This window comes from Cornus florida, unplaced genomic scaffold (assembly GCF_030987335.1).
Source record: "Cornus florida cultivar Cherokee Brave unplaced genomic scaffold, ASM3098733v1 CherokeeBrave_3.0.0_Hap2_Chr02, whole genome shotgun sequence".
Classification (NCBI taxonomy): Eukaryota; Viridiplantae; Streptophyta; class Magnoliopsida; order Cornales; family Cornaceae; genus Cornus; species Cornus florida.
The window spans coordinates 6,231,597-6,246,186 of NW_026775572.1; positions in this window are offsets into that span (position 1 = coordinate 6,231,597).

A 14,590-nucleotide genomic window follows, 5' to 3' on the forward strand; every position below is an offset into this window, starting at 1 on the left:
CAAGCAGGATGGGATCAGGCAGAGGCTAACCAGCAGAGGAGACCGTTCGGTACTTTTAGGGGTACTTGCTATACTTGTGGGGAGATTGGCCACACTTTCAAGTAGTGTCCTAAACGTAGGAATACCGGGCTGTCCAAGCAGGAGAGTACCGAATCACAGGGAGGATGGTACTTTTAAGAGTAATATTAATTACTAGTAGCATTGGAGGGAGTAGTAAAAGTGTAGTACGAATTTAATCGCATACATTAGTAGTTTTTAAAGAATATTTTATGATTATTCTTTTGGAAGTTTACGATTTAAAGAAGTTTTTAATAAAGTAAACTATCAGTTTTGGCCATCTCTTTTGTGGTTTATGATGGTATTATTGGATTTATACACATATGTTTTAAAACTATAATGGAATGTGTATGTTACAATAATAGATGACTATCACAGTGAAGTGTTTAGTTTGGATAAGAACTTGTGTACATTAATACAACAAGTTTGATAGTAAAGAAAGAATTCTCAGGATAGAGTAATGTTCTAACTATGAGTTGACTTCGGAGTACTTTGTGTACCTTCTGCGTTTTGCTCTACGAAGTATTTAGCATTTTGGTTTGGATAGTTTGGTTGGGACACTAAATATTTGCAGGCTCAGATTCCTAGCCAATTTAGTAGTTCAGGATAGGTACACTTATACGGTGTTACTTGGGATGGATTGGTTATCATACTACCATGCTCAAGTTAATGGTTGTGATCGGTTTGTTGCTTTCACCATACCTGGTCAGGTTATGTATGTTGTCGCTATGCCACGGTCTAACGTGGTCATTAGCACTTATTTGTTCCATGTGGAGGAGGAAACGGAGGAGGAGATTACTGTATCTTTGGATCATATACCAATTGTACAAGAATTTTTCGGATGTTTTTTAGGAGATTCCAGGGTTGCCGCCTAGTCGCGAGATTGACTTAGATCTAGGCACTACGCCTATTACTAGAGCACTGTATAGGATGGCACCTGTGGAGATGCGAGGGCTGAGGGATCAGATTTAGCAATTACTTAGCCAGGGTTTTATTGGTAGGAGTACTTCACCCTGGGGAGCATCAGTTCTATTTGTGAAGAAGAAGGATAGTTTACTTGGGCTGTGTATAGATTTCGGGGAATTGAACAAGGTTACTATTCGTAACAAGTATCCGTTACCCAGGATTGATGATCTTTTTGATCAGTTGAAGGGAACTACGTATTTCTCTAAGATTGATCTGCGGTCTGGGTATCATCAACTTCGGGTTCGGGAGCCGGATGTTCCGAGAACAACGTTTCTCACTAGATATGGATCTTATGAGTTTCGTGTGATGTCGTTCGGGTTGACTAACGCACCAGCAGTGTTCATGGACTTAATGAACAGAGTTTTCAGGGCTTATCGGGATCAGTTTGTTATTATCTTTATTGATGATATCTTGATCCATTCTCGGTTAGAGGACGATCATGCGAGACATCTTCGTATATTATTGCAGATGCTATGTGAACATTAGTTATTTTTCAAGTTCGAGAAGTGTGAATTTTGGAAGCAGGAAATGAAGTTTCTGGGTCACGTGGTGTCCGAAAGGGGGATAGCAGTAGTTCTAGCCAAAGTTTTAGCTGTGGTTGAGTGGGGACAGCCTACTTCACCTACCGAGATTCAGAGTTTCCTCGGGTTGGCGGGATATTAACAGAGGTTCATCCAGGGGTTCTCTAAGATAGGTGGACCACTCATGTACCTAACTAAAAAGGGTGTACAGTTCGTGTGGGATGAACACTGTCAGCGAGTTTTTGATGAGCTGAAGACTACGTTGACTTCTGCACTGGTTCTGGCTACTCCACAGAGTGGGATAGAGTATCTAGTCTATACAGATGCTTCTTTGCTGGGTCTTGGATGTGTTTTGATGCAGGAGGAGCGGTCGATTTTATATGGATCTCGGAAACTTAAACCTCATGAGCTTAATTATCCAACACATGATTTGGGGTTGGCAGCAGTGGTTTTTGCCTTGCGTATTTGGAGGCATTATCTGTTGGGTGAGTACTTCAGATTATTCAGTGATCACAAGAGTCTGCAGTACTTGTTCACTCAGCGGGAGCTGAATATGAGACAGCGCAGATGGTTGGAGTTTGTAAAAGACTATCATTTTTCTATACAGTACTATCCAGGGAAAACGAATGTAGTGGCGGATGCACTCAGTCGCCGACCTATTGGTAGTCTTTCTGCTCTATTCACTACTGAGTGGAATGCTTTGAAGAATGTAGATGAGTTGTCAGACGCTTTTATAGCTTGCATGATGGTTACACCTTCCATCATTCGCAAGGTTTTGCAAGCACAACTCACGGATCAGCAGTGTATTGACAAAATTGTAGGGATAGCTTCTGGGGAGGTTCCAATTTACTATATTGGGGCTGACGGAGGCTTACGGTACAAGGGACATTGGGTGTACCTTCTGCTGATACTTTGAGGAAGGATGTGATGACTGAGACTCACCACTCTGAGTTCTCTGTTCATCCAGGAGGCGATAAGATGTATCAAGATATGAAGGGGCAGTTTTGGTGGGCAGGTATGAAGAGGGACATTGCTCTTTTTGTTTCTTAGTATAGTACTTGTCAGATGGTTAAGATTGATCATCAGAGGCCGCCAGGAGCTCTACAGCCACTACCAATTCCGGAGCGGAAATGGGAGAGCATTTCTATGGATTTTGTGGAAGGATTGCCAAATTCCTTCAAGAATCACAATTCCATTTGGTTATCGTGGGCCACTAGGAGGGTTACTTACCGCTGGTGGAGTTTGCTTATAACAATAGTTTTTAAAAGACTATTGGGGTGGCACCATTTAAGGCGTTATACGGCCACCCGTGTCGATGGCCTGTTTGTTGGATGGAGGTTGGTCAGAGCAGATTCTTGGGTCCTGAGTCTATTAAGGATACTTCTGAGAAGATTGCTCTTATTCGAGACCGCATGCGTACTGCTCAGAGTAGGCAAAAGAGTTATGCCGATCGTTGTACTCGTGTTTTGGAGTTTAGGGTTGGAGCTTAGGTTCTACTCAAAGTGTCATCTATGAAAGGTGTTATGCGCTTTGGGAAGAAAGAGAAGTTGTCACCGCGATTTGTCGGTCCATTCATGGTTACGGATCGAGTTGGAGCTGTTGCTTATTGGTTGGCACTTCCGAATACTTTGGATCGTGTACACAATGTTTTCATGTTTCCATGTTGCAGAAATTTCTGCGCGATGAGGATAGGTATCAGCATATCGATGTTGGAGAGATTGAGTTGCAGTGGGATGCAACTTATTTGGAGTCACCGTGTCGTTTTATCGCCCGTCGGGATCAAATCCTTCGTAACAAGGTTATCCCTTTGGTTCGTGTTCAGTGGAGTCATCATAATGAGGCTAAGTCTACTTGGGAACGGGAGGATGTCATTCGCTCGCAGTTTCCTAAATTTTGGGAAGAAGGTAAGAGCGAATTCTGAGGACGGAATTCCTGTTGTTAGGGGGGAAGAATGTAATACCCCTAATTTAACAAGGATATTTCTGGAATTTATTTAATTATTTAAATTGTGTTTTTATTTATTTAGTTGTGAATTTGTTGATTACGTGTGACTTTATTTGTTTTTATTTATTTCGTGGTGGTTTGTGAATTAATTAATTAGTTTTTATTTATTTAGTGGTGGTTTGTGAATTAATTAATTAGTTTTTATTTATTTAGTGGTGGTTTGTGAATTAATTAATTAGTTATTAAATTATATTTTATTTTTTTTCTATTTTTCGTTAATTGAACTTAGGGTTTTGTTTTATTTTTCTTTATCCGACTTAGTTGCCTGTCTAGTATTAGGACTAGAATTAGGGTAACCTTAATCCTATAAATATATACATTAAGGTTTACCTAGGGTTTTAGAACTTAAACACGTCGGTGGAGGCAGAGAGAGAGAACAGAGGAAGGCTTACAGTAGTCAGAGTTCGCCGGAGAATTTAGGAAGCAACGGTGCAAGGTTTCAAACTCAGACCTAAAGGCAAGTTCTAATCTTCACTCCTTCCCGTTGCCTCGTGTTCTTTGCATGTCTAACACAACTCCAGGAACTGTTAAGGATTAAAATTAAACTGGATTTCTTGTACCTCTGTTGTTTTAAAACTGTTTGTAGTTGAAACGTGTGTATTGTTTGTTTTAATTTCTTCCTTGTGTAACCTCTGTTTAATTCGTGTAAACTGATGAGTAATGATTTTAATTAGTTCTATAACATGTTGGGAAGCACTAGAATTAATTTAGGTTACAAGTTTGATTTGCTACAACAGTCGATGCTCCGGAATGCTTAAACTGCTCGTATTAAACTTTTGATACAAAATTCATGTTTTAATTAATTTTAGTAACTGAACAATGAATTTAGTGGATTCTGGTATAAGTTGGAACCTAATTTAAACACTTAGGAACCCTAGGTATGAAGGTCAGTTCATCAGAAACTCGCCGGAATTCAAAACGATGAAGAACAGAGAGAGAGATGGCTTACTGTTTTAAAGAGCAGGCTCTTCCGGACGAAGAGCAGGCTCTACTTTTAAGTAGAGCCGGCTCTAGGGGTCTTGGAGCAGGCTCTACTTTTAAGTAGAGCTGGCTCCAAGATGGGAAGAGCAGGCTCTTCTTTTGGTGGAGCAGGCTCTTCCCTCGGGTGTGCGTTTTTTAATCTTTCTGCGACTGTGTGGGCTACAGAACTTGGATTTTAGGATTTTCAGTTTCTGTTGGAAGCTATACTGAGGTGTTTAGAGGTGGTCTAAGCTTGATTAAAATCCTTAAGAGAAGATTTATGCAAAATAAAACAACTTTGTTTTAATGCGACAGTGGACAATGCTTAATTAATTAGTTTACTGGGTTTTTGTTATGAAAGGATGCAGAATTGCTTAACACTTAGAATAGCAATTCTTAGCAATAAAATTCTCAATTAAACCTATCTCAATGTTATAAAATAAGCTTGTGGATTTAAATGGTTTAGTATGCTTATTTGGGCCTAAGTTGGTTTACAGTTTGGATGGGAGGAACTGCAAGATGTTTAAGCTTTGGTATTAAAATTCTTAGTGATGATTTGCAGTTAGTCATGTTCCAGAATTACTAAAATAAACCTGTGAACATTTATATTCTATTATGGTTGATTAGAATTAATTGGTTTACATGTATAAACTGTAATATCAATTAGTGGACCTTATAGAGTAGTATAGATTAAGCTTGTTAATTGACAATTATTTTATCATGCCTAATATGGAACAATTGATATTTGTACTTAGTGTTTTATTGTCAATTGTGGAATGTATGGATTGGTCGATAGTTATATTTTTATTTATTCTATTAACTGCCGGATGGATTGGATTGTATGCATCGGTATGGGACGGTGACATACTAGGTTTGGATTTGGCTCAAAATTGCTATATCCTACCTATACGGAATAAGGGAATGGATTAAAAATAAATCCTACTTATATTTAGGCTAAGTCAAAGAAGCTGCACAAGCTGAATGACTAGCTGGAGTACTGGTTATCTATGTTAAGTCTGTGCAGTTGAATAAGCTGAACGACTTACTTGATTTATTATGGATTGTTATGAACGGATTTTAAATATATGTTTATGGTACCACGAGAGGAGCTTGAGTCTCAGACTCGTTGGTTAGGGTGCGTATATGCAGTGGATGCGTAGCTGGCTATAGTAGATTGAGGTGTACCCTGTTAGGTCTAGGTACTCATGCCCACCTTTGGGTGCGTTTTCGCATGTTGCCTTCTATTCAGGTTGAGACCCCTACTGTAGTCCAGTGAATGTCCCTTAGTATGGATATATATATATATACACACGAGTTATATAGTTATTGTTGAGTTGGTTAGAGTGTATATGCGTATCGAGTCTCTGCTTGGATTATAGTAGGTTAGAACTTGTTCGTGGGCCTGACCTACTCCTATTTTTCCAGGTGTACGTCAGTTCCAGGCTTGAGCTTGTTCGTGCTGGGCAGAGAAGATCTTCCATTCTACCGACGATGTAGGACTTCTTTCCAGAATATTTGATTTGGATTTTATCTTCAGTTTACTTTCATTCAGTTTGGTTTTTAGGGGTCCACTGGAGATGGATTCCCGAGTTGTTAACTTATGGAGGTTTTGGATTATTGGGATTTAAGTATATTTAATATTAAAGGTTTTTATATTTAGTTTTCTTCCAGCTTAAACTTTATTTATCAAATTCATTTTGTCATCTGTGTTCGTATTACATATTAATTGTTGGATATTTCCCTCGAGTTTGAGCTTGGGCCTGATCAACCCGTGTCTCGGATCCGAGGGGTATCACAAATTGTGATGACCTTGTGGGCGAGTGTGTCGTGGGCGGGTGCGAGAGACACTGTCAGGCTACCACACTGGCGAGCTACGGGTGCACAGTCCCACATCGCCTGGGTAGAGGAAAGGTGAAGTGCTTATATGTAAGTATGTCACCTCCAATTGGTATGAGGCCTTTTGGGGTGAAGCCCAAGAGCAAAACCGTGCGGGCTCAGGCCCAAAGCGGACAATATCATACCATGTGGTGGAGTGGGTCGTTACAAGGTGGTTGTAAGCTGTTGAGGGGAGATGAGTTGATGAAGAAGGCCAAAGCAACACCAATTGTCAAACCAGAAATTGATGCATTGTCCATCACCAATTTTTAGGTTGACAAGGGGTCGAAAGGCTGATCTGAGTTGGAGAAGCTTCCTCCAAGTCCAAGAACACTGACTAGGAATGGTAACTTTTCAAAGGCTTCTTTCTCTAAGGAGGTAAGTGTTAACCCATTGAACCCATAGCATATCTTTAGACTTAAACAAGTGCCAAATGTGCTTCATTATTGCAACCTTATTCCAATAGTGCAAATTAGGTAGTCCCAAACCACCTGCCCTTTTAGCAAGACAGCAAAACCTCCAAGCCACCTTAGTTTTTGTCCTCTTAAGTTCAGGGCCAGACCACAGAAATGCCCCAAAAATTCTAATTAATTCATTGATTGTACTATTTAGAAGGATGAACTAAGAACTCCAATAAGTTTGAGTGGAAAATAGAACGGCTCTAACAAGTTGCAGCATACCTGCAAAGGATAGATGTCTACTGGTCCAATGAGAAATTCTTGATGAGATCTTATCGATCAAAATTCTGCAGTCAGTGGATTTAAGCATGGTAGTAATAAGGGGAACTCCCAAGTATCTCACATGAACCCTTCTGAATTCCCATGAAAGAGGTAATGCTTTGGATTGTAGACTCATTAACACCTGAAAAGAAAATTTGGCTCTTGTTGAAGTTGATTTGCAGTCCTGATAGCTGAGAGAAAGTGTCTATAGCATGCTTAAGGGTCTGAATTGAGGGTAAGCTGCCATGTGAAAAGAGGAACAAGTCATCTACAAATATCAGATGTGAGAGGGACAACTTCTTGTATCTCCAGTGATACTTAAGGGCCCAAGGAGTGTGTTTTTGTTAACAATGGCTGAAAACACCTCCATTACAATAATAAAGAGAAATGGTGATGGTGGGTCACCCTGCCTAAGACATTTGATTCCTCTGAAATAGCCATTGAATTCACCATTAAAAGATATGGTGAAGGAGGGAGTAGTAACACAGGAGTGAATCCAGGCAATGAAGGTTGGTGGAAAGCCAAAAAGCTTTAAGGACTCAATGAGGAATTCCCAAGAAACAGAGTCAAAGGCTTTTTTAAGGTCAATTTTAAGGGCACATCGTGGAGAATTTCCTTGTCTGTGGTATCCATTGAGGAGCTCTTGAGCCAAAAGTATGTTGTCATCAATGGTCCTTCCCTGAATAAATGCAGACTGAGAGGGACCAATGATGTGAGGAAGTATGGGCTTAAGCTTGTTTACCAAAAGCTTGGATATACATTTGTAGATTGTAGAACAGTAAGAGATAGGCCTATAGTCTTTAATGGATGAGGGATTAGGGACTTTAGGAACCATAGAAATGGAGGAGCTGTTAACCTCTCTAAGTAACTTCCCATTAATGAAAAACTCTTTAATTGCAAGAGTGACATCATGCCCAATGACAGACCAAGCCCTTTTAAAGAAAAAGGCATTGAAGCCATCTGGTCTAGGTGCCTTTCCACTATGCAGTGAGAACATACAAAATTTTATTTCTTCATCAGTTGGAATAGAGGAGAGTGTAGAGATGAAATGGGATGGGACTGATGGATGGATGTATGGTTCAAGGGATGCGTATGGATGAGGATCCATACCAAGAACCTTGTGGAAATGAGCAACAACTGCATCTTTGATAGCCACCTCAGTGTCATGTAAGACCCCATTTGATGATGTAAGAGATGTAATCTTGTTCCTATTGTACCTTAAGGACATACTTTTGTAAAAGAATGAAGTGTTAGAGTCACCTTCTTTAAGATACTGGACTCTGGATTTTTGCTTATAATTGGCTTCCTCAGTGGTTTAAAGGTTGGAGTATAATGAAATAAGTTGTTTATCTTGAGCTCTTAGTGCACCATCATTAGGGGCCGAATCAAGTGCTAATTGGCATGTGGATAGTGCTTCCTTAACTGAATGGATTTCATTCTGGATAGCAGTCACAGTTTTTGAAAACTGTTGTTTCAAAAGATGCTTAAGGCTCTTAAGTTGGGAGATGACTTAAAACATTGTATGACCATGAACATGGGAGCTCCACACTGATTGAAGGAGTGGAAGGAAATCATCACTGTTACCCCAATGGTTAAAAAATCTGAAAGGCACCTTCCTTTGTGGTTTGGGCTTGCCAAGGGTGATTAGTATAGGACTGTGATCAGAAATTTCAGGTGGTAGAAACTCATAGTGAGAAAAGGGAAAACTATGATTCCAAAGGTCATTAATGAGCACCCTATCAAGTTTTTTGGAAATGTTTGAGATCCCAGGGCTCTTGTTTGTCCAGGTGTGGAATAGACCAGAGAAGTGAAGATCCTCTAAATTAGAGTTATGAAGGCACTTTCTGAAGTCAAACATTGGTTTGATGGTCTTCTTAGAGCCTCCAAAGTTTTCATCAGCAGCTTTGATAATGTTGAAATCCCCTCCAAGAATCTAAGGAGATGAAGAGAAGGTTAATGAATGGCTAACAATGTCAGCCCAGAAAGTTTCTCTTTTGTGTGCATCATTTGCTCCATAAATAAAAGAGATGTAAAAGGAAGTCCTGCAGCTGAGGATAGTAACTTGGCAATGGATAGCTTGTCTTGAACAACCGAGGACATGAACATCAACTGAATTTGGCCTCCACAAAACCCAAATTCTTCCAAGTGGTGAAAAATGATAGTTATGTAATAACCTCCAACCCTTTGCAATGGCATTGTGGACTTTATCAACATTGGTGAGTTGGACTTTGGTTTTAATAATGGATGCAATATCGATCATTCTATCAATGGGAAGATTTTTAACTTCCTTCTGCTTTAAGGGACAATTGAGTCCCCTTATATTCCATATGGTTAATGATACCATTTGATGGGGTTAAGTAAATTAGATCCTGGGAATAAATTCCTACTCTGAGAAGTACACTTCTTGACATTTCTGACATATCTAACATGCTTCTTCTTTAACTTGCAACCAAGCTTGGTGCTCTTCTTGTTCAAGATAATAGGGAGGCTTTGGGCGGAATCAGACTCTGAGAGACTTGAGTTGCCCTCATCTGTGGGAGGCAAAAGATGTGTAGGAACAACACAATTAAGTGTATTGGCCTCAGGCGAGGTAGTGGAGTTAGAGATTACATCAGTGGCCTCATTGGCTTCAGTGGCTTCGGGGGAAATAGGTGAGTGTTCCAATTGAGTGGGATGAAAATGGCTAAGGTCAACAGTAAGCTTCTCATTGGGTTTAAAGTAGTGAGTGATGACATTCTGACCCTTATGGAGTGGGAAACCTGGATGTGGTGTCTTAGTTGCCTTAGTTGGTGACAGGTTGGAACTTAGGGCTTTTTGGAAGGATAACCTTGAGATGGGAACCACTTGCCATTCAGTTGTGGGTTGGGGAGGTTTCTTATTGGAGCGACTCATATGGCAGGATTTCATGGAATGTCCAAAACAATTACAATTATAGCAAATAGAAGGGCAGCCCAAATACTCAACATTGACATCAACAATCTTCCCTGAACTGAGATGAAGTTTAAGAGAAGATGGAAAATCTTAATCAGCTTTAACTTCCACACACACCTTGGCAAATCTTGTTTTCCTCCTACTTTCAGTAATTGAATTAGTAAACAAGGGATGTCCAATGCTACTAAAAATGAAACTGAACCCAGGGCCAGTCCAGAAATGAAGTGGAAGGCCAAAAAGTTTAAGCCAAATGGGAATTGATGAGTGCTTTTGCCTACGAAAGCCAGGCTCCCAAGGTGAGAGGAAGAATGGTTTGTTGGCAAAAAACCAAGGGCCCTCAGATAGAATGGTACTGCATTACTTAGAAGTGGCAAAATGAAACTCAAAGATACCCTTCTCAGAGCTGTTTACCTTAAGGAGTCCCTCGTTGGACCAGAGTTCATTGGAAATATCTTTCACCATTCCAAATGGTAAACTTTTATGGACAAAGTAACCCATTAGGCTTGATTTCATGAGAGCAAGACCAGCAAGTTCAATCTCGGGAGGTGGGACAATAGTACTCTTAGGAGGAGCAGCATGTTGTACAAAGGACAATGGAGTTCTGGTACTTGGCTGTTGCACAATAGTGGCCCAGGAAGGTGAAGTAAGAAGTGTATTATTAGTTGTGATAAGGTGGGTGGAATGTTGACCATTGGGTAAAGAAGTGAAGGCAGTGTCAGTAGTAGTGGGTGGGAAAGCAGTAGGTGGCGTGGTAACCATAGCATCAGTGGTAGCATCCTTAGTAGGGACTGTTGTGGGGTGGACCAACTTTGAATTTGAATTCAAATTTGAATCTAGTTCCTTAGACCGTTGACTGATGGGATGGCTGAAAGTATGGTTGCCGGAGCTAGAGTACCGCCGGGAAGCCTGAAATCCTGGCTAGCATTGACCTTCCTAAGTAGCTACAGTAGTATGAGGTAGTGGGTTTGGTTGATTCTCCCACCTTGGGCTGTAATGGCCAACCTCAGTTTGCAGATGTGGATGAGTGTTCTGCGCTGGCCAACATTCGCCTTCTTCAGTGCCCTTTTTTGAATCAACAAATGGAGAAAGATCATGGTTGAGAGTAATGATAAGGTCACTGAGTGTGCTATTTCTGGCTCTTAAATCAGCTTAACACTTGAGACCCTTCCCAATGATCTCTCTGAGCCACTCAACCTCTTCGAGAAGATAGGAGTATTTGAGGTTACATTTGTACTCAGCAAGTTCAACTCTCAGCCTAAAAATTTCATCAATCATAGCTTGTTTGCTGTTGGGGTCAATATTAGCAAGGACATTATTGTGATCATCAATGAAACGAGAAATACCAGGCTGGTATGTGGCTGTAGAGAAAGTGACTTTATTTGGATTAGGAGGCCATGGTGGTCTACGCTTGTTATACGTACATTGTGGACTGAACAGGTTTGGCTGAGATAGTGGTAGAGGTTGCTTGCTTTTTGAGAATGGATAAAGGGGGTTTATCAGTCGTGGCATGGAGATTGATTGACAGAAATTGTGGTTTTAGATGATTTGGGAGTGGATTATGAAGAGATGGACGCGAAGATGAATTGGAAGGAGGAAGAGGAAAACAGGGTCGAGGGTGGAGAAAGGGAGGAGGAGCCATCTAACTCTAATTCTGGGTGTTTTAGTATTGCTAATTCTGGATGTTTGAAAAATCGCAAGGAATGATGAGGGCAGGAAATGAAAAAATATATTTATCTCTGTTGCATCAAGGGCGATGACATGTAGATCATTGAATGTGATTAATATTTTTCTCAATTTTTTAAGTGTATGAATTATTTGATTTAATAAAGGTAATGTAGTATTTTGAAATGAGAATTTGGAGAGTGTTTTGAACATGGACAATTGTTGTCTATGCATATGCAATTATTTTGTTTAATTCAATCCGAATGAAAAATAAAAGTTTAAATAGACCATTTTGTTATTAAGGATTCCTAACTCTACTTAAGTGTAATTTTCTCTTATCTTATTATGGTTATAATATCAATGTTTTGTTCTTTTCTGTTTTTTAAGTCTTCACTCCCAATTTTTTTCTTAATGATGCCCTATATTTTTTCTTAATTTTTAGAGTTCGTTAAATTTTGGGCTCTATTATATAGGTACGGAGCACAAAACATATATCAAATTTTGCTACACTTGGTCAATAATTGTTGCATGAATAATAATAATACTCTTTCCACTTAACAACACAAAACAAAATATAGTGTTTGCAACAAAGTGAGCTCAACAAATTAACATTTCTCTTCTGCATTAACATTTTAATGATGTATGGTATTTGATTGCAATTTTTTTTATTATTTCATGCTCATAATGAAGCAAACAACTTTTAAATTTGACTGCAAGTTGAATCCAATGTTCCGAAGATTCGAGGGAGGAAAGACTTGATGTGTGATAATATATGATTTGGGACCCAAAATAATAACAGTAATGATAATTAGTATAGTAATAATGATGATTACTGTTTTTGATGTACCTCTCTACTTTTTGTCTTTCTATGAAAGGAAATCAATCGGACCATCCGATCCCTTTGGATCATGAGAAGCCAGCTAAGAGGGTGGACCCCACATTTGACCTTTCCTATTATGTCAAGACAATGCCCACCACTCTTAGTTCACATGACATCAATCAGACTCAGCTGATGATACGTGGACACGTAATGATCAGCAGAGATGGCATGCAGGAGCAGCGCCAGTGGTGCAGCTGCTGCAGCACCTGATCAGCGTGGAACATGGGCCACTCATACGCCTGCGTTTTGCTTATTATACGTGCATGGATTAGACCTTCTGCTCCCTCCACAGCATTCCTTCTAAAGCAAGCCATCAGAATCTCAGTCCTGACCCCTCGATCTCTCTCTGTCTCTCTCTCTCTCTCTCTTCCTCTTTCTATTTCTCTCTCTATTTCTCTCTCTCTCTCACTCTCTCTCTCTCTCTTTCCCTGTCATCTTGTACTAAAACAGAGAGGCATTGAGATTTTTGGTGGCAAAATTTAGAGTGGGGGGTCGAGTTACAGGAACCTATAAGTTTGAAGGGCAGGAAAAACAAGATTCCACATTAACTCATGCAGTTTTTAATTGTATCCACATGGGGCTTGAGAAATCCATTATTTTTCTCTTATATATATAGGTGTTTGAATTCGAAAAAGGTGTATTTTCAGGAAAGACACTACTATACTTAATGGCTTATGTTTTGCTACAAAAAAATTACACAATCATTTCTAAATACTAAAGGTGAACAACTATTCAAGTTTTTTTAACAGATTCCTTCCCCTTCTAAATCATTTTGTTGTTTTCAAATCCTAAATATGTTCAGAACTCTTTTTCTTTCATGTCTTTAATATCAATTTGGGTATACTTTGCCTTTCAAAAAAATAAAATAAAATGGGTATTAATTATCAAAGACGTACCGTATTACAAATATTCTATGTTACAATAATCAATTGTGGAATGTTGTTGAATTACATTAATAACAGATTGTTGCACTGGCTTTCTCACAAGGGGAAGAATTTTACTTAGGGTGCATTCGGTTGTATGGAATTGAAATTGATAGATCGAATTAGAGAAAAATAACAAAGAAATTTAGGTATTCTTTATCAAAAGCTGTGTTACATAGGTTACAATATTGAATTGTAGAATGTTGAACTACAACAACAACAGATTGTTGCACTGGCTTTCTAACAAGGGGAAGAATTTCACTTAAAAGAAAGTGTATATTGATTTTGTGATTGGAGTCATTCAAATTTGCTATTCAGAAGTCACCCTGGTATCAGAAGATTATATTTTTGCTAAACGTATTATTTGCGTGGAGCTTGGTATCAGAAATTCATCATCAAAAAGTTCACTTGCAGATAGTAGCTAGCCTATCAAATTTCCTTGGCAGATTAGAGTTATTTCCCACACAGTTCATTCCCTCAATGAGGGGGTTTCATGTCACAATTGGGTTTGAACTTTGAACAATAAGTGACCACATGAATCAAAACCTAAGTTTGATATCATAATTAACCAAATCATATACTACCATTTACAAAATTCTTAATATATCGTTGCTTTGGTTTGGTAGGAAAAAAAAAATATATATATATATATATATATATATATATATATTTACAAAACATTCACACGTGCAGATAAACATGAAAATATGACAAAAATATATCAAAGCAATTATGCCTGAAATAGTGAAATGTTCAAACAATAGGGGTGATTTTTGAACTCAAGAATGTTATATTCACTATACAACATGTTAAAACAATCAAAGCAATTATCTCTGAAATAAAGTGGAGTTGAGTAGCCGCATAGACTATGCTCTCTTATTTTATACGACATGAATTTACTGAAGCTGCGTTAAATGGACAAGGTCCGTTAGGTACAGTGTGTCGGTATTTGCGTTGTGAGCACATGGGGCTGATCATAAATGATAGTTGTGTGCTTTTCAATTTCAAACAAACGGACGGCGATTAGGAGGTTCCAGAATTTACATATATGTCTCTGATACCAACTACTTAATGATACATACATACATATAT